At 41.0% G+C, this 16,830-nt stretch overlaps 1 protein-coding gene across 4 annotated transcripts in view; it reads right to left on the bottom strand.

Annotated features, from left to right (window-relative positions):
- Window positions 1–16,830, bottom strand: part of tanc1b (tetratricopeptide repeat, ankyrin repeat and coiled-coil containing 1b) — a 115,953-nt gene that overhangs the window by 82,128 nt on the left and 16,995 nt on the right. The gene's annotated exons all lie outside the window — the stretch shown is intronic.

The following is a 16,830-nucleotide window of genomic DNA, read 5'->3' as shown; positions in this document are numbered from 1 at the left end:
ATTAAACTGTAAACATAAATGTGTAAAATTACCGCTGGCTTGTTGCCCAGACTGCCTGTAACTATTAAACAAAGATTTGGTTAATTAACAGAAAGTGCTCGGTTTTTGTTTTTAAACTTTGGTTTAGTACGCACAGCCATGGGGGACGTCTGTATCAATAAGAAAAGTTGAAAAAGAAATACAGTTAAAAAGCTCAAATTTATGCCTTGCCTTAAGTTTTTCAAAGGGAGGCAGGACTGGACTCTTTGCTGGACCGATTCTGGCCCCTGAGCCTTATGTTTGACACCCAACATAGACCCACTGACTTTAGGCTTACCATATTTTCTTACTCTGCTAGTGTCTTTTGGATTTTTGTGTAGGAAAAGATCTGAAGCTTTGAGGGCTACTAAACAACCAATGTATTGCAATATGACTCTGATCGCCGACTATTAGCTGTGTTTACCAACTGGTTTGCTTCATCTTGTCTCACTAATTCACATTTTCTGAGCTTGGGTGGCTTTACTCAGAACCACAGGTTTCTGTGGTTGACCACATGTAGATGTAGTCGTTTTTGTTTTAAACTATACACATAATTAAATTAACGGTCATTAAACAAATCTGGCAAAACCTTGCTCTTAGATCTGAAAAAATGCTGAATCCACTGAATATTCAATATGTCTGAACTTTTGATCTTCTTAAATTCGTCTGATTAAACTATACAGCTTCAATATACCCCCGTTTTACTGCTAAAACATTAAACACCCTTATTTAATTTATTTTGGGCCAGTGAAAAGGTGTCTTGCCATTAGAAAGTACATGTCTCCTGGGTTTTAAAGACTCAACTTTGCAAAATTTTACAAGGACAGCTCAATAAATGTATTTTTTATAGTTCTAGTTATAATTTGCTATTTTAAAAAAGTATCTTAGAATGAAAAAAAAAAAACCCTTAGTGTACACTTTAGATTAAAAAATAGACCTTGGGGCTGACACAAATGAAATCATGTACCAAAACCTTCCTGACTCTGAATGCCAGAAATGAAAAACCTCAGAGGAAACCTTGGCAACCTTTCCTGCAGCAGAAAGCAGTTTGGTTCCCACAGGATGGCATTTTTGAATGTCAAAAAGACATACAGCTATCAGGTAAAAAAAAAAAAAAAAAAAAAAAATCCTTCAGCTTTTGACAAGAAAAGCAAAAGTCCCTTTTTTAAAATCATGACCACACAATTTTGTGTCTGGGCAATCATTGTACTGTTGTGCAACCTTGTTACACAGGCAAGTACCACAGGTTTGAATAGAAAAATGTTCTGGTCTCTCACTGATATTTTTTGAAATTAAAATATTGAACATGAATGAGGTTTCAAAGACTCAAAAACTGTTAGAAATTACATCAAAGGAATGGAAATGCAATGCCAAAAAAAACCGCCTAAAACATAGTCATTAAAAAGCTTTCATGACCAAGTCGGCTGTCAGCCTTTCACTAAATTTTACTGTCACTTGTAAACAGACCAATAACATGCTAATGGATATTTCATAACAACAACAAAAAACCCTCCCTTGGAACTCAAGGAAACCTGAAAGACACATGTAGCATGGATGGGCAAACACTGCGAGACTGAAGTGCACGTCCAAGCTTCCACAACCATCGTGCAGTGTTCCTTCCCGATGAGATCTGCATCCAAGCCAGCACCCTGGAATGTGCTTTACCCAGGAAGCTGAGCAGTGTAGCCCACCCTCGAGCCCTCTCTTTGACAACCACCACATCTGCTAATCAATAGGCACAGCCTCCAGCCTACAAGCAACACTTAAGAGTCATGTCAGTTGAGATATCCCAACAACCTGCAGAGGCTTCGGCATCTCAGGGCTAAAATAATTCACATTTTTTCCCTGGAACTGTAAAACTCAACTATCTCACAGGCCTCTGGCAAGGATACAGAATGCACAAAACATATGGTAAATGGTAAATGGCCTGTATTTGTATAGCGCTTTTCTAGTCCCTAAGGACCCCAAAGCGCTTTACACAACCTGTCATCCACCCATTCACACACACATTCACACACTGGTGATGGCAAGCTACAATGTAGCCACAGCCACCCTGGGGCGCACTGACAGAGGCGAGGCTGCCGGACACTGGCGCCACCGGGCCCTCTGACCACCACCAGTAGGCAACGGGTGAAGTGTCTTGCCCAAGGACACAACGACCAAGACTGTCCAAGCCGGGGCTCGAACCGGCAACCTTCCGATTACAAGGCGAACTCCCAACTCTTGAGCCACGATCGCCCCATATCAAACAGTCCAAGAAAAATATACGTACAGTTACAGCCTTTCAGAAAATGTGCTGGTTAGAATCCTGATAATTCTCTCTCCACTGACAAACAACATCCCCACTAATAGTAAGTTTTGCTGAACTTGGCCCCAGTTTTCTCTTACAGTCAAGAAATTTCTGGGGTCCATTCAGGTCATAGTAAGGACTGAAGGAGAAATAGCTGTGAAAAAAATGACTGCAGAAATTTGGAGACATTAAGGAAAAGAGTGAAAACTGTTGGTTTTCAGTAAAAGGACATCACCGATAAGTCTCTCACAAGGTTGCTGGAACGACAAACAAGGATGTCTGGTAGAGGTGGGGGGAAAAAAGTCAAAACAGACCTGGATGCCTGAAAAACAAGGTCATATAATATATATTTAAACCAGGGATCATGGGCCTGTTAGAATTTCTCACGACCATGGTACAGATGAGAACATTACGTTAGTGGTGCAAACACAGTTGCGTGTCATTGACCACAGAGTAGAGATAATAGACAATTCACTAACTGTCTGTTGTTTGCAGGTATTTTAGGTATTTTGTGGGAAAAAGCTTGTGACTTCAAGAGTTTCATTTCCAGCTCTTTATCTGTACTGTTATCTTTTTCTCTCTGCAAGACTATAACACTGATGAATTCGGAGCTGGGAAAAGAACAAGCCTTTATTATTTTTCATGTTTATTCTGAAAACAAGTGTTGCGTCCCTCGTCTTGCTGAGATCCTTTCATTTTGCCACTCAGCTAATTACAGTGTGTTTGTTGCCCACCACCCAAACCAGCTATGTCAGCTGAGTGTCTCTGACCTAAGACTATAAAACGTTTAAAACTGGAAACTGTTGTTTTTAGGCCGACAGTTGTACTAAATCACAACGGGCACAAACAGGGGAATAAAGGCTAAAGAAAATGACTATATTTCAAGCTGTGGTAACAAAAAAATGAAAAACTCTGCTCTCAAAAGGTTTTAGTGCATTACGCATTTCATTGTAGTTCATCTTTGTTTTAAAATATCCAGCCTTGTCAGACACTTTTTACTTAACCCACAGAGCTTCAGTTAACGTGTCGCAGCCTCGTTCATGTGTTTCTAGCAGCTTCATAAACCAAACCTGACAAGACTGAGACTTCAAGGAGGTAAAACTGGCTTTTTTACTCTTACCAGAGACCATGTGCCTGCACAGGTGGGCCTTCATAGGTGCAAAAGCTAAACTGCTCTCTGATGACTAATATTAAAAACACGATCCTCGTTGAAAATATATGACTGTACATGTTATGCTGCCTCTAATCTTAATCCCTTTAAAACGAAATATCACAATTTAAAATTGATCTCAAAGGTATCAAAGCAGTTCACAGAGGCACAAAAGCACAAACTCACTGGCTGTTTAGTTCAGCTTGCAGATTATTAACACCTGCAGCTGCTGTTTGTGCGCTCAGGGTCTCTCCACAATCCCGTTCAGTGGGGTGTGACGTTTGGCTGTGAGCTTCATCTCTCCATGTGGCTGCCAAGCAACACTCCCAGGGCGTGCACCCAGGGGTCTCCGTCCTAGTCTGTGCATTGTCTGCACCCATAAGACTTTACTGATAGTTTTTCAATTGAAGTAGATTTTGAAAAAATAAACTCACACGTAGGCCTAGATATTTCCTTACCTATCAAAACACAGTAATACTGTGCATCATACACAAAAACTGTTTCCCACAATCTCTACCATGACTTTGCTCAGTACCTCAGTAAGAGTTTGATCCCTAAATGGAAAAAAACAAGTCTTGCTTCAGTGAAAACCAATCCTGCATGGAAAGACCAATCTAGGCACAGCGCCGGCTAATAGCAATGTAATCTATTTTGCAGATTTAAAGTTGCCCACTCATCATTGCCACAAATTAATATGTATGAATTTATCAACCTCAAGATAATACCCAACTAGCAATACAGATCATACGTCAGTACACCGAACGAAATAGTAACTGCCGTTGTGGTGAACCACAGTAATGTCAATTAGCTTCGGTTAAGTTTTCAAGTCTTCAGTAAATTAGTGCTGACTCCTGTCTGTAGCCTGAGGTTTGAAGAAATCACAGAAGACTCAATTGCGAGAGGGGAAACTACTATTAGCAACCCATGTCTCTCTTTGGGGATATGAGTTCCGCTGGTCTGCTGGGCTAATCAGAAACAGGGACCCATTTACTCCACGCCTCTGCCTTACCAGAGGGGACAAAAAGCAGTCTTGTTTTTTAAAGGGCTCCTAAACAAAGAAGAATGCCAGAGACAGGAAGCAGAAAGGCCGCAATGACACCTCTGCATGCCTGCAGACATGGAAAAAAACCTGTGAATGATTCAAAGGTCACCCAGTGAAGGCCAGGACCTGTCGTTACCTTGACCTGAGTGGGACCCACTGCACGCACACTGACAGAGACGCTTTAAAGGGTCCTTAGGGGAGTGTGTTTGTGCATATAACTGTGACTGTGGGTTATGCAAACAGAGATGAGACGATGCAAGGAAGCTAAGTTGATTTCTCCCCAGTGGGGAGCATTTAACACAAACCATATGACAAGCCTTGCATTTCTATTGCTAATCCTACATCAATTAATTACCCCAGTGCGCCTGGGGTTAAGGCACCGACCATGTCCACCACATACATGACCACAGAGCTATCGTTTATTGTCTTTCCTCATAAAAATCTTCAACTTCAACTTGACTGTTAAAGCATAAGATGTGTTTTAAAAAAGCCCCTATGTGAGCAATCAGAAGATTTTAATGTGAAACTACTTTTCATAACATTTGCATTCTCCTGTGCAGCCAATTGCATAACATCTAGAAAAGCTTAGGGTTGCAGTGCATGTAATAAAACTTTACTTTTTAAATAATAATGAAAGAACTATCATTTCTGATTCTGCGCTGGTTAATGATAACTGCAGCAGGGCAAGGCACACGCCCGCCCCCATTTAGACGGAAGCACTATTCCAACAAAGTCCGCTCCTGGTTACGCAGTAAAAGCTGCCAGCAGGTCGTGGCCGATACAGATTTCAGCCATAATGCATGTTAAAGAGATTATGACAAAGTTGTAATTTTGGTAGTTGGTTCTGAAAACAAGAAGCGCCACATAAAAGCGTGTCATCCCAGTGCTGGTGGATAAGCAGCAGCGTGTCATGGCGACTGCGCTGCCATCTGAGCGATACCAAGTAACGCAGGAGGACACAAGGACAGAAACTCGCCAGTGCTATTTCAGTTACTTTCCAAAACCCTGGTTGGGGCAAGGCCTGCAATTTCAACCCCTGCTGTGGTTCAAGAAATCAGCCCTTTCTAATTATACCATGCTGGCCCAGGATGATGTAAAAATGATTACAGTCTCTTGCACGTTCTTTCGTCCTCATCAAAGTGAAGGTCCAGAGCCCACGAGGACATGCCCAACCCATAAAAACAGTTCAATATTATTTCAAGATACTGATTTAGATAAATATACATTAGCATACAAATCAATTATTTGACCAGGTCAAACTATGACAACCTTTAATGCTTATTCCAACAAATGTTCCAACTGGCTGACTCGTAAGTTTGCAAGAATGCCATAAAGAAGGAAAAACTATCATTTTCATTAAAACTTCATAAAAGGAAACTCTTAAAACGGAATAAATACTGATATGAGTATGGGTTAAAAGTGCAAAAGTATTTTAATTATGCATGTGGATCATTTAGGCCTTCGTGTTTCTTTCTGATGCAAACTGATTACATTATATAGTCATGCACAAAGGCTAGTATGCAAAGTGATTATCCACACCAAAGTCGTATCACTACAACTTCAAATTAATACTCCCCCCCCCCATGTGTCCTATCTCATTTCCACTTCTACCTTTCTGTTTACACTGCTGACTCATTTGTAATTACCTGAAGTGAGTCTGTGTAGTGCATTTCTCCTTTTAAATCTGTGCAAACAAATCGGATCCGTCACTCCTTGTGAGCAAATGCATTTGCCATGTGAAAGACACGGGCCTTTTGCATTGTCCTACAAAGGTATACTGCTTATGTAGCTTATTTGCCTCTACTCTGTACTATCCAGTAGTTCACTTCACTGTTAAACAGGGTAACAAAGTGCTAACACCCTTTCTCTAACACCAAATTAAAAGTATGCCCAAACATATCAGGACAGGATAATGACATTTCCACACCAGTCGCTTCAAATTTTCACAGCAACCTTGTCACCATTCACAGACAATGAACTAGATTAAACCCTAATGAAGGGAGGGATGCATACTGACTCATTGGCTTGTGATACCATGTGATGGCTGACACATTTCTCAGTGAACAGTTCTTATACTATATATGCTACACACAAAAAAACAATTTACCAAAGAAACAGTATTGTCTCTATTAATTTATCAACTTGCCTGCCCCAAAAATCTAAAGTTTAAGGTGCAAACTATGATATAAGTCAATGCAGTATGTTGCGATAACAAGCCACGATACGTTTTTCTCCCCCCTCTGCACACACATACTGTACAAAACTACAAACTCAGTCAAGTATCAGCTTCTCGCCAGTTAATCTTAAGCCCTACACACAAAATGAAGAAAGACTATAATTAATGCAGATTCTTTCAGTCAGCACACAAAGCACGATGACCATGGAACAATCCACCAAAGAAGAGAATTCTTTCGCTAGACTGAGTGCCAATGTGGATTTACTGTGTACTTCCGAGACCAAGGTGACAGTCTCACAAAAGCTGTCATGGTTAACACACAGAAACCCGCAGAGAGGAGAGAGACAGACAGACAATAAAGAATACGGAGTGGGGGGAGGGTCCTCAGTACGAGTCATCTATAGTGACGCAGGACAAATTGGATGTAATATGTTAATAAGACGCAAAGCTTTCTGGTTTCCAATACCAAAAAAAAAATAAAAATTACTTGTTGCGGCAAAGTAATGCAACCAATCTGGGAAACACTGAGGAGGCATCATTGCTTTCCCCATGAGGCCCTTCTCATTTCAGACCACTTTACTCAGTCAGTGGTAGCCATAGAAACGGTCAAAATACTGTACAAGGCAGCCTGAGAAAAGGCTGTAAAACATAGACTGATAAAGTGATAAATAATAAATCCCACCGACTTGTTAGCTCTCTTGCTATGGCTTTTTTGTTTCGGCTTTTCCAATTTCAGCCCAGGTTCATTCCTGAAATAGTGTCATGTGTGACATCTTGGCAGGATTTTTCCCATTTCAATGACTTCCTGTTTGCTACAATTAAAGTAAGGCACTAACATCCTCCCCACGGCCATGCCGCAAGATTTTAATTTTGCCTGCAACCATCAAATTTCATGAAGTTTTCAAACTCTCTAGAGATATTCTTCTCTTACTTGTTTTCACAGGATTACTTATCTATCCGTGCGGTCCCTGAGGAGAATCTTTAGTTTTAGCTTTTTAGAAACAGGAAAGCTTTGCTTTAAATGCATATGTACTTGGTAATTAGGTGCTTTATGCAATGTTAAGATGCTGCAGGCAAAGTAAGACTGCAAAGGGTTTTGGAGCTAGAAACACTAAGAGTGTGCAATTCGCTCTCTTTCCTCTGAAACACAGCCCTGCAGTAGCCCGAGCTCTGGAATGCCTTCCCCACTGGCCCCTGGGGAAGTGTGACTGAAAGGGAGGAGTATGTGTGGGTCTTGGGGGGAAAGAGGAGGAGGAGGTGAAGGGTAGCACTGGGCAGGCACCATGACATTTCCCATTCCTCTTCACAAATTGCCAATTTAAGTGGGTATGGGAAAAAGATATGAACCAGACAATATCTTTGCCATGTTTTATTTTAAGATTTGTGACAGGGAAGCAACCGGAATGCCAATAAAGGGGCCGAGAAGCAGACCAGAAAGACAACAACCCACATATTAGCAGAAATACTAAAATGAAGTAGATCTTAGAGTCTCAGAGCTTGTCTGATATCCTGAGGTGGAAATCCAAAATACAGACAATGTTTGACATAAACACAACAACCAATTTTTTATTTTATTTTTTTTTAAATCATCCAACCACAGAAAAACAGTCTCTGGTCAGTTTACTAATGGAAAATTCAATCACTCTTATTTTGATAGTGCAGTCACTGGGTAACTTTCACCCTTCGTATCCTGTGCTTTCCTACAGACAGGCTGACCAGTCAAGAGTCTTTGGACAAACTTTAACTTTCACCATTTTGGACAGAAAGTTATAATTCTAGCGTTTATTCATTGTTCTGCTCTTCTGATTTGCTCTGAGGATGAAGGGAACACTAACTAGAACCTTCAGCAGGTGCAGGACTTCTTCATGTGCCACCAGGAGAAGTTCCTGAAGTTAGATTGTAGCTGGTAATTAAAGGCTGAGGCGATGCAGGGTCACTGGGGAGGCAGCTGATTATACTGCTCTGTTATTTGTCACAAACAAATTAGCAATAAAAATATTTATTGAGGTGTATCTTATAGAGATCCTTAATCATCTAAGACAGATTTGCCTACGTTAGTGTGCACTTATGTGCGTGCACGTACATGAGTGCATGGTCTGCTCTGCACCAGGGATCTTTGCTCTGAACCAAGGGAGGTGAAATTAATTTACCCAAGTGGCCACATGAGAAACTGGGACTGTTGTGGAGGGTCACACCAAGAAGCTTATAAAGAGAGAAACACGGTGCGGCCCTCCACAACAGTCCCAGTCTCTCATGTTGCCCGCACCTGCAGCTGAACTCAGTGCTGATAGTAGGCCTGCCTTGACCAAATATTTTCCTTACCAACTGTTATCTGTTAGTTAATGCAATAAAGAAAAAAGGCGCCTGTTAAGGACACAAAAGTGGTAGTGATTCTAAATATAGTGCAACAACGAGTAGGGAGGCCACACTAAGTGGATAATGGTGCACTACTTGCATGTCTGAAATCATGTTTGAAGTCAGCAAATCACACATGAATGTGATCTTCCTCTGACTGCCTGGTCCAAAACCTGTACCATGTAGGGGTTGGTATGTGAAAGCAGGAATGGCTATCGTGACGAGTGTCAGACAGTTGCCACCTTCTGACACATTCCCTAAGAGTTACATGCCTATTACAGGGATCACGGGTCTTATTTCAAAGTCTTGATTATCTTTCCCCCCCAATTTAGAAGCTTTTGTTCCGTTAAACAGCACATTTCCCTTTATTCCTTTCCCCAATGTGTGTCTACCTGCCTATATATGAAAAGGGGTGGAAATCAGCCTCCGCACGTGCAGGCAATTTCACATTAATTAAGATTTATAGAAGATGACAATGGGTACACTAGAATTTATGAATACAATGCACAAGTCTGGGTCTCCACAAAGATTGACAGATTAATGATGGTGTGATTCTGCAAAGAGATTCTGTGTGTGTGTGTGTGTGTGTGTGTGTGTGTGTTTTTTTTTGGGGGGGGGGGGGGGGGGGGGGGCAGAAGTGTTTTTGAGTTAAAAAGAACGTACAGAGAATCTTTGAGGACCTCTGGTAGCACATAGAAAATAAAAGGGTATTTAAGTCAAACCTAAATCCTGCGATGTGAAACATATTGTGTTGCCAAGAACAACAACCACTTGCAGTTTTCTAATTAGACAGACAGAATGCAGAAGGACGCTACCAATCTATTTCACAGGTGCTCCAGCTGGTTGCGTTTCCTACAAAGAAAAAAAATAATTACACTCTTTCAGATTAGCATAATGCATCCAAAAGACAAAAGAAAAAGAAAACAAAAGATGTACATGACACAAACGCAAATGTTTTACCATCCATGGAAATCCAAATGAGCCCAGTGTCCATGCTGAGTTGTCGAGGGTTTGACCTCATTTCATAAGAGCTTTAGAATAAATTATGGCACATCCACTGTTGACAGTCTTGGCTGGAGAGTTATTGATATTCATGCTGGTAGAATCATGTTTGAATGTCTCTCTGCAGGCCTCCTCAGTACCCAGACTAGACAAGTGGGACACTGTTCACTGCCAGACTACAGGGTAAATATCCCTCTCGCCTCCTATCCATCCTTGTATGACACTAATCAGCCTTTTGAGTGAACATTAGGGAGTAAGTTGTTTTCTGTGCTTTAAAATTTTTTACTTGAGTGGCACTAACCCAGCAAGGAGTGCATTCTTAATGAATTATTTATATTCAATAGGTGCAGCGAAGGACTTGTAAAGAATATAGCTGTAGCGTCAGGGTCGACCAGTCAATTGTTTGGTCAATAGACTCTCACCTGAAAAAAATTCTCACTGATCAGAAAAGGTCTAAATCGATAGCTGTGTAAGACTGAGCCGATATCTTTGGCAGTAGTAGGAAAAGACCACCTTTAGGGAAAAAAAGAAAGAAAGCATTTTATGAACTCCCCTGCCTTTTTGCAACTTTGGAGTCAACCATACTCAGAAACTCTGTTAAGAGTCTAAGTTTAATGTTTAATTTTACATTACATTGGCTTCAAACTAATTGGCATCATATAAAAGAAGAAGATCGGTGTGTTTGAACTTGAAAAACCAACAAAGCTGACATTATTTCAGCATAAAACAACAATTTAAAAATAATTTATTATGCTGAAAATACAAGCTTTTAATGTCTAATATCAATTTAGGCCAACAAGGCAAGCAGTAGTGTACCTAACAAAATGTAGAATATCAAGGTAATGTAGTCTGTGCTACACACAACTAACTGGTTAATAATTATAGACAATTTCAGTCTACTGAGATTTTCTTTGGTGGACTTTAGTGTTCTTATGTTTCTCTCTGGTCAATGGTCTAGGTCAGGGGTCAGCAACCTTTAAGACCCAAAGAGCCATTTGGACCCGGTTTCCACGCAAAAGAAAACACTGGAAGCCGCAAATACTTTTTGACATCTAAAATTAAGTTAACACTGTATATATTGTTTTTTACCTTTATGCTTTGTGTGAACAACTAAGGTGTGTTGCTTATGAAAGTGCTACAGAGAAAGTTACATTTTATTTATGTAATTAACACATTTTGAACTCTTAAAGAAATATAACAAAAAGACACCCAGCTGAACTAAAATGATCCATGTAGCAAATAAAAACTGTTGTGAGCTACCACCCTTATATCGCCTTTGGGCTTTTGGAGCCTTGACCTGACTTTTAAAAAAAATAATTGGAAAAAAAGCACTATGCTGCTAAAAAAAATGAAAAATAGATATTTGCAAAATTCTGCCTAAATATGTATTTTACCAGGTTAAGGTGTGTGGCGGGGCGTCGTCTGCAGCGACGCTGCAGGGGAGGCGGATGCACCTGAGCGGCACCCGCAATCATGCCTCGCCGCCTTAACGTCTGTGCCATCTATGCTGTTGTTGGTGGTATATGTCGGGCTGTGAGCTGAAAAGTTACAGCCGGCTGTATGCGTACAGCAACCGTGTATGAAAAGTGGTCAATAAAGAGATGCTGAAAAGCATGTTCATGCAAACATTGTCGGGTCTGCTGTGATAGGTTTACAATGGGACTTCTGCTCCTGAACCTCTGCGCACAGCGTCTGCAAATCGGGGCTGTACGAAGTCACTTTCATGTTTACGCAGGACTGTAAGCTGTCATCTGTGAGGCGTGAGCGGTGTTTGTTTTTAACATAGTTCACGGTTGAGAACAGCTGCTGACATAATGTGGATCCGAAGATCCATAATTGGCCTACCTGGGGTTGAAAGTCTCGATAAATGTACGGTATTTCGGCGGGTACACCGGCTTCCGCGAGTGTGACGCTTATTTAGAGCGATATAAAAAATAAAATTATATTTTATTATTTTTTCATTTCAATATCACAATAATCTTCCAATTTAGAAGTACAAGTTAAAAAAAAGAATGAACATAAATAAAATACACTTCAGCTAAATACTTCTAATTTATTTTCCCAAACCATGCCGAGCTGCAGTATAAGGACTAAAGAGCCGCAGGTTGCCGACCCCTGGTCTAGGTACAGAAGGTTTTTTGGGGGGGGGGTTTTACTGATGCAATTAAAAAGGGTTGATTTGCGGTGCTGCTGAGCAACTGACCCATTAATCTTTCCACAGTAATGCCATAAAAAAATTCTTGCACGGGTTTTACATGGGGGTTAATTGCAATGGCATCTTCTCCAACTCGCAGAAACAGCTGTCACATAGGACAGATGGACAAGCCTAGCACACGCATCTAAGCTATGATCAATCATTTTAATACTGTGAACAGAGCTCGGGGAGCCACACCGCTGCAATGTGGTTGAATTACAATGCTGACTGATGAGGGATGGACATGACTTTACAGATGTACATCTTTTTCCACCCTGATACTTCTGCAAAAACCTACAATTTCTCACTTTTATCTGTTAGAAATATTAAGAAGCTACTCTGAGACAAAAGTGGGGTTTATTTTCAGACACAAGTGCAAAATGTGGTCTGGAGACCTAGGTTGCCATGGAGATGTGGTTTAACAACAGATTTAGCTTGCCATTAGCACAGACCATTAGGCACAGCTTCATCTGGGGCCAGGTGAGGTCATGAGAACACCAGTAACCTCTGGACAACAGCCTGTTCGGTAATGTTAAATGGACAAGGATGCGGCACAAAGGCTGTTCACCAAATCCTTGCAAAGAGCCTAATCCCATAAGCAAACAAGGACCAGCGAAAAGCTTGCAGCTTTGTACTCTTCACTGTCAGTGGGAAATCTGTGCAAATTTAGCTTCAATCAATCTTGCCTCAATTCATTCTCAGAACAGAAGGAACTTTTCAACAAGCACATTTATTTTAAAGATTAATAATATATTTAAAAGTAGATAAACCATTCGGGCACCAAGCAGTGCTTTTTTAGGATGATCTTCAACTGCATATACTTCCAAATTCAATTCTATGCTTTTGTCAGTTTTGAGCAAATTCTGAGCAGACAGAGTTTTCAAATAAAAACCGATCCAAAAATAACACATTTATTAGAAGACTTTTTAAATGTGAAAAGGAAGCACTCAATGCAAACTGCTCCTACTTGAAGCAGTTATCCTCTGTTCCTTTGAGGGTGGGCACAAAGGAACCAAGGTCATTAGTTCAGGCTGCTGCAAACCCTCCTGAGCTAAGGATGGCAAGACATTCATCTGCAGGCACAATTACAAAAAAGGAAAGAAGAAAAAAAAATCTGTGTTCAGAAATGCAGAACAGAGCAGCGCAGAGCAAAGTAGGTTTAAAGAGAAAGAAAGGGGGGCGCCGAGCCCAGGACTGAACAGAGTTCTCAACAGACACCCACACAGACTTTTCTGAGAGTCAGACACTGTGACAGCATGGGCTGGTGTCTGCAAAGAGATGGCAGCAGATGAGAAGGAACCCAACCCTCAAAACGCTTGGGAAAAATATCAAAGCGAAGCAACGAACAGCTGGCACTTTGTAGTATCTCCTATGGGTGACATGATCATCTACTGCATAAAAGGAACACTTTAGGTACTTATTTAAATCACAGACAATGGCTGAGGAAGGTATGAAAGCAAAACGGAGGAGAGGAAAAAAAAGAAATCAGACAGAAGGAATGTGTCTGCCCAGGAAGGTCACGCTGTAATTAGAAAAACCTGTGGCCCGCTGACCTCTCCAGCCAATGAACTGTCATGACAGCCACTATCACCTCTTCAAAGACCATGTGAAAACACGCAGGCACGTTAACTGATAAACTGTTTTTTCTAGTCTTTGAAGTAGAAAAAACTGTTTGCCGACTGATGGGTGAAGGGTGAGGAGTGAGCAGAAAGAGAGTGGGATAGGGGGGGGGGGGGGGGCGCAATTCACCCCCTTAGTTTGGGAAGTCATATTTTGAAGTCGTCAGTGGAGCAGTCTGGAGGTTGTCACCGTGTTTTTTTTTGATGATGACTGAGTCTGTATCCTCTTTCAGAGAAAAGCTGTGAACGAATGAACGTAAAAGTCACAAAGGCCATACTACCGTGACCTCTTATCACTTTAAACTTGGCGCAAGTAGCATGGGTAGACATCCATGGTACTATGACTGTCTGTGCCTCCGGTTTGGATCTTTATATGCTGAAAAAAAACTTTTTTAATACAGGTTTAGGATAACAGTTGTTTAGCTGTTAATATAACCTGAACTTAGTTTGTGTCTTCCAGCTGTTCCTAGAAGTCTTTCTTCTGACCACAGTCACATGTGCACCACAACAGTTTATTACTTATAGTAATTTCCACTAAATGGTGATAGGATTAATGAGGATCTACGAGAAAATGTCATTGTAAAGCAGAAGCAGGGGAGAGCTTTCTTTTTTTGGTTTAAAAAAAAAAAAAAATGTTACATTTTGTGCATTTCAGTGTCAGGGCAAGGAAAAAAGAGAAGCAACAGACTTGAGGTTGTCATTGAAGTACAGGTTGTTAATATGTGCTTTTCCTGGAAAATGCTAGCCAGCTTCAACAATCAAAAATAGCTTGACAATCCAAAATCTATATATATGGAATGTGATCAAAAATGATTACAACCATCACTCTTAAAAGTCCTTCATTATGTGACGCGAAATGTCCTGCTCCTAATGTTTGTTGTAGCAAAAAGTAACCTCGAGGTGGGCCAACCAGGCTCACTGCTTTTCCCTGGAGTCCATATTTTGCTTTTCAGAAGGAAAGACAGGGAGTGTCTAATGTGGATACACCTGAGGTTTGTGGGCATCCAAGTCTGCATGTGTGTTTGGGTGTTTGTGCATTTGCACATGAGTGTGTGTCTAAGTGAAAGATGTGGTTTGAGCTACGCCCTGCTAATCGTTGCCTGCTGGCTGTGCAGTGCTTTGATAGCCGTGTAGGTCTGTGCACTGAATGGTCTCCTTTGTAAATCAGGTGCATTCTTTCTCCACCATTTCAGGTCCTACCGCAACTGCCTGGACATGAAAAACTACATAAACATGACCGGGAGCAAAATGGGAAACAAAAACCCATTTCATACCTATCACCAGTTCTCTTTGAAATAAAAAAAAGACAGAGACGAATTCAAACACAACTGTAGAGGTGATTTTAAAAGCCTATTTATCACAGATTATTCAGACAAAAGCTGAAGGTTATCACTATAGGCAATCTAGAGCCTCATACCTGGAAGAGTTTTTCTTTTAAGTGGTAAAATCAAGAGGTTATGACAAAAGAGACAATTGTAATGTTCTGAGCTTTACATATGATGGGTAAATCCAAGGATATTAACAATGTATTTTCAGATTGTTTGACACTCATTTATTTTCTGGTTGTTAAGTGGTTGTTCTGTAATGGTCACACAGCGAATGAGCTCTGGAAACTACACTTCCTGTAGCTACATATACTCACAGAGGTTTTCTTTAAGTTTTCTCACAACCACAGGCCAAGCAGGTAGCGTTTCTCCAAATGTCTGCGGATAACATGTATAGAGAAGAGCCTGCCAGCTGTTCAGTGAGAAAAATACAGACAGTGAGGTACTGGAACTTGTGGCAGATTCTGCACCTCGTGGTGTTTGTTAATGTCTGAGTGGAGTGTTAGACATCACGAGACGGTGAAAGAATTTACTGTGATCCTAAACTCGCACATGAAGACTGCACCCGAAGCAGCAAAGAACAAAGGCCTCAGAACCTGGGCCTCACGCATCGACATCACACACACATCCTCTGCAACCAGACAATTAAACAAAATTGTGGGGCGAAAGCAAGTCTGTTTGAGTGTTTTCATTCTGAACCGACGCCATCTCAGAGCAAAGATAACATACAACCAAGCGGGATTTTACATTTCCCTCCCTGTAACAAAAAAAAAAAAAAAAAAAAAAAAAGCTGCCTTTGTTCGAATGGAGAACCTTATATCAAAAGCTCCTTTATGTTTGGACAAATAACTCAGCCACCTGTGGTTATTGTTTACAGAGGAAAGTCTTCCCCTAACGGTAAGATAATCCTAATGGGGCAGCTGTAACAGAGAGAACTCCCTGGAATCTCTGCAATGCCAGCTGTTCTTCTAACACTGTACCTCAACAGAGAGGTGATACACGAGTATGCAGAGCAGAGCTTGCAATAAAATTCACAATAGATGTGAGATTTTACAACATAACAAACCAAAAAACTCTTCCCCTAAAGTACGATCGATTCGCTTTTCTGGCGCCTGCCTTAAAAGATTTAATCTATTCCAACATCACAGCAGTATTTAAAAATCAGAAAGCCACCTAAACAAAAATTCTGCTTTGTTAACCAATTTGCTGTTGTCTGACCTTTAGCAACAAATCACTGTTTTATGTCAAAACACCCAAGAAGCGCACAGAAAGTGCAGAGACAGCACGTACCATTCTCCGCCACAGCTGAGGCAACAAAGTTCTTAATGCCCTCTCTTTCTCTCTCTCAAACACACACACACAGAATGACCAGTACTTTGAATGCGGGTCTTTTACATCACTTAGATTTAGGGCTGAACGATATATCGCATTTGCGATAATATCGCGACATGATCAAGTGCAATTTTCTAACCGCAAAGGCTGCGATTATACTGCGATTATATTATACAATTCATGGGCTGCATCCTCCTGAGGCTGCATTTGTAGACCGATTACGTCACAGCGACGCGCCGAAGGCTGTCCAAATTACTACCATATCCCAGAATTCATAGCGCGGCCCAGCCAAACTCCAGTTTCCAGCAATGGCGGCCGCTACTAAGT

This window comes from Aulonocara stuartgranti, assembly GCF_965226115.1.
Source record: "Aulonocara stuartgranti genome assembly, chromosome: 16".
In the NCBI taxonomy this organism is placed as follows: Eukaryota; Metazoa; Chordata; class Actinopteri; order Cichliformes; family Cichlidae; genus Aulonocara; species Aulonocara stuartgranti.
This window is presented reverse-complemented; position numbering and strand designations above follow the sequence as displayed.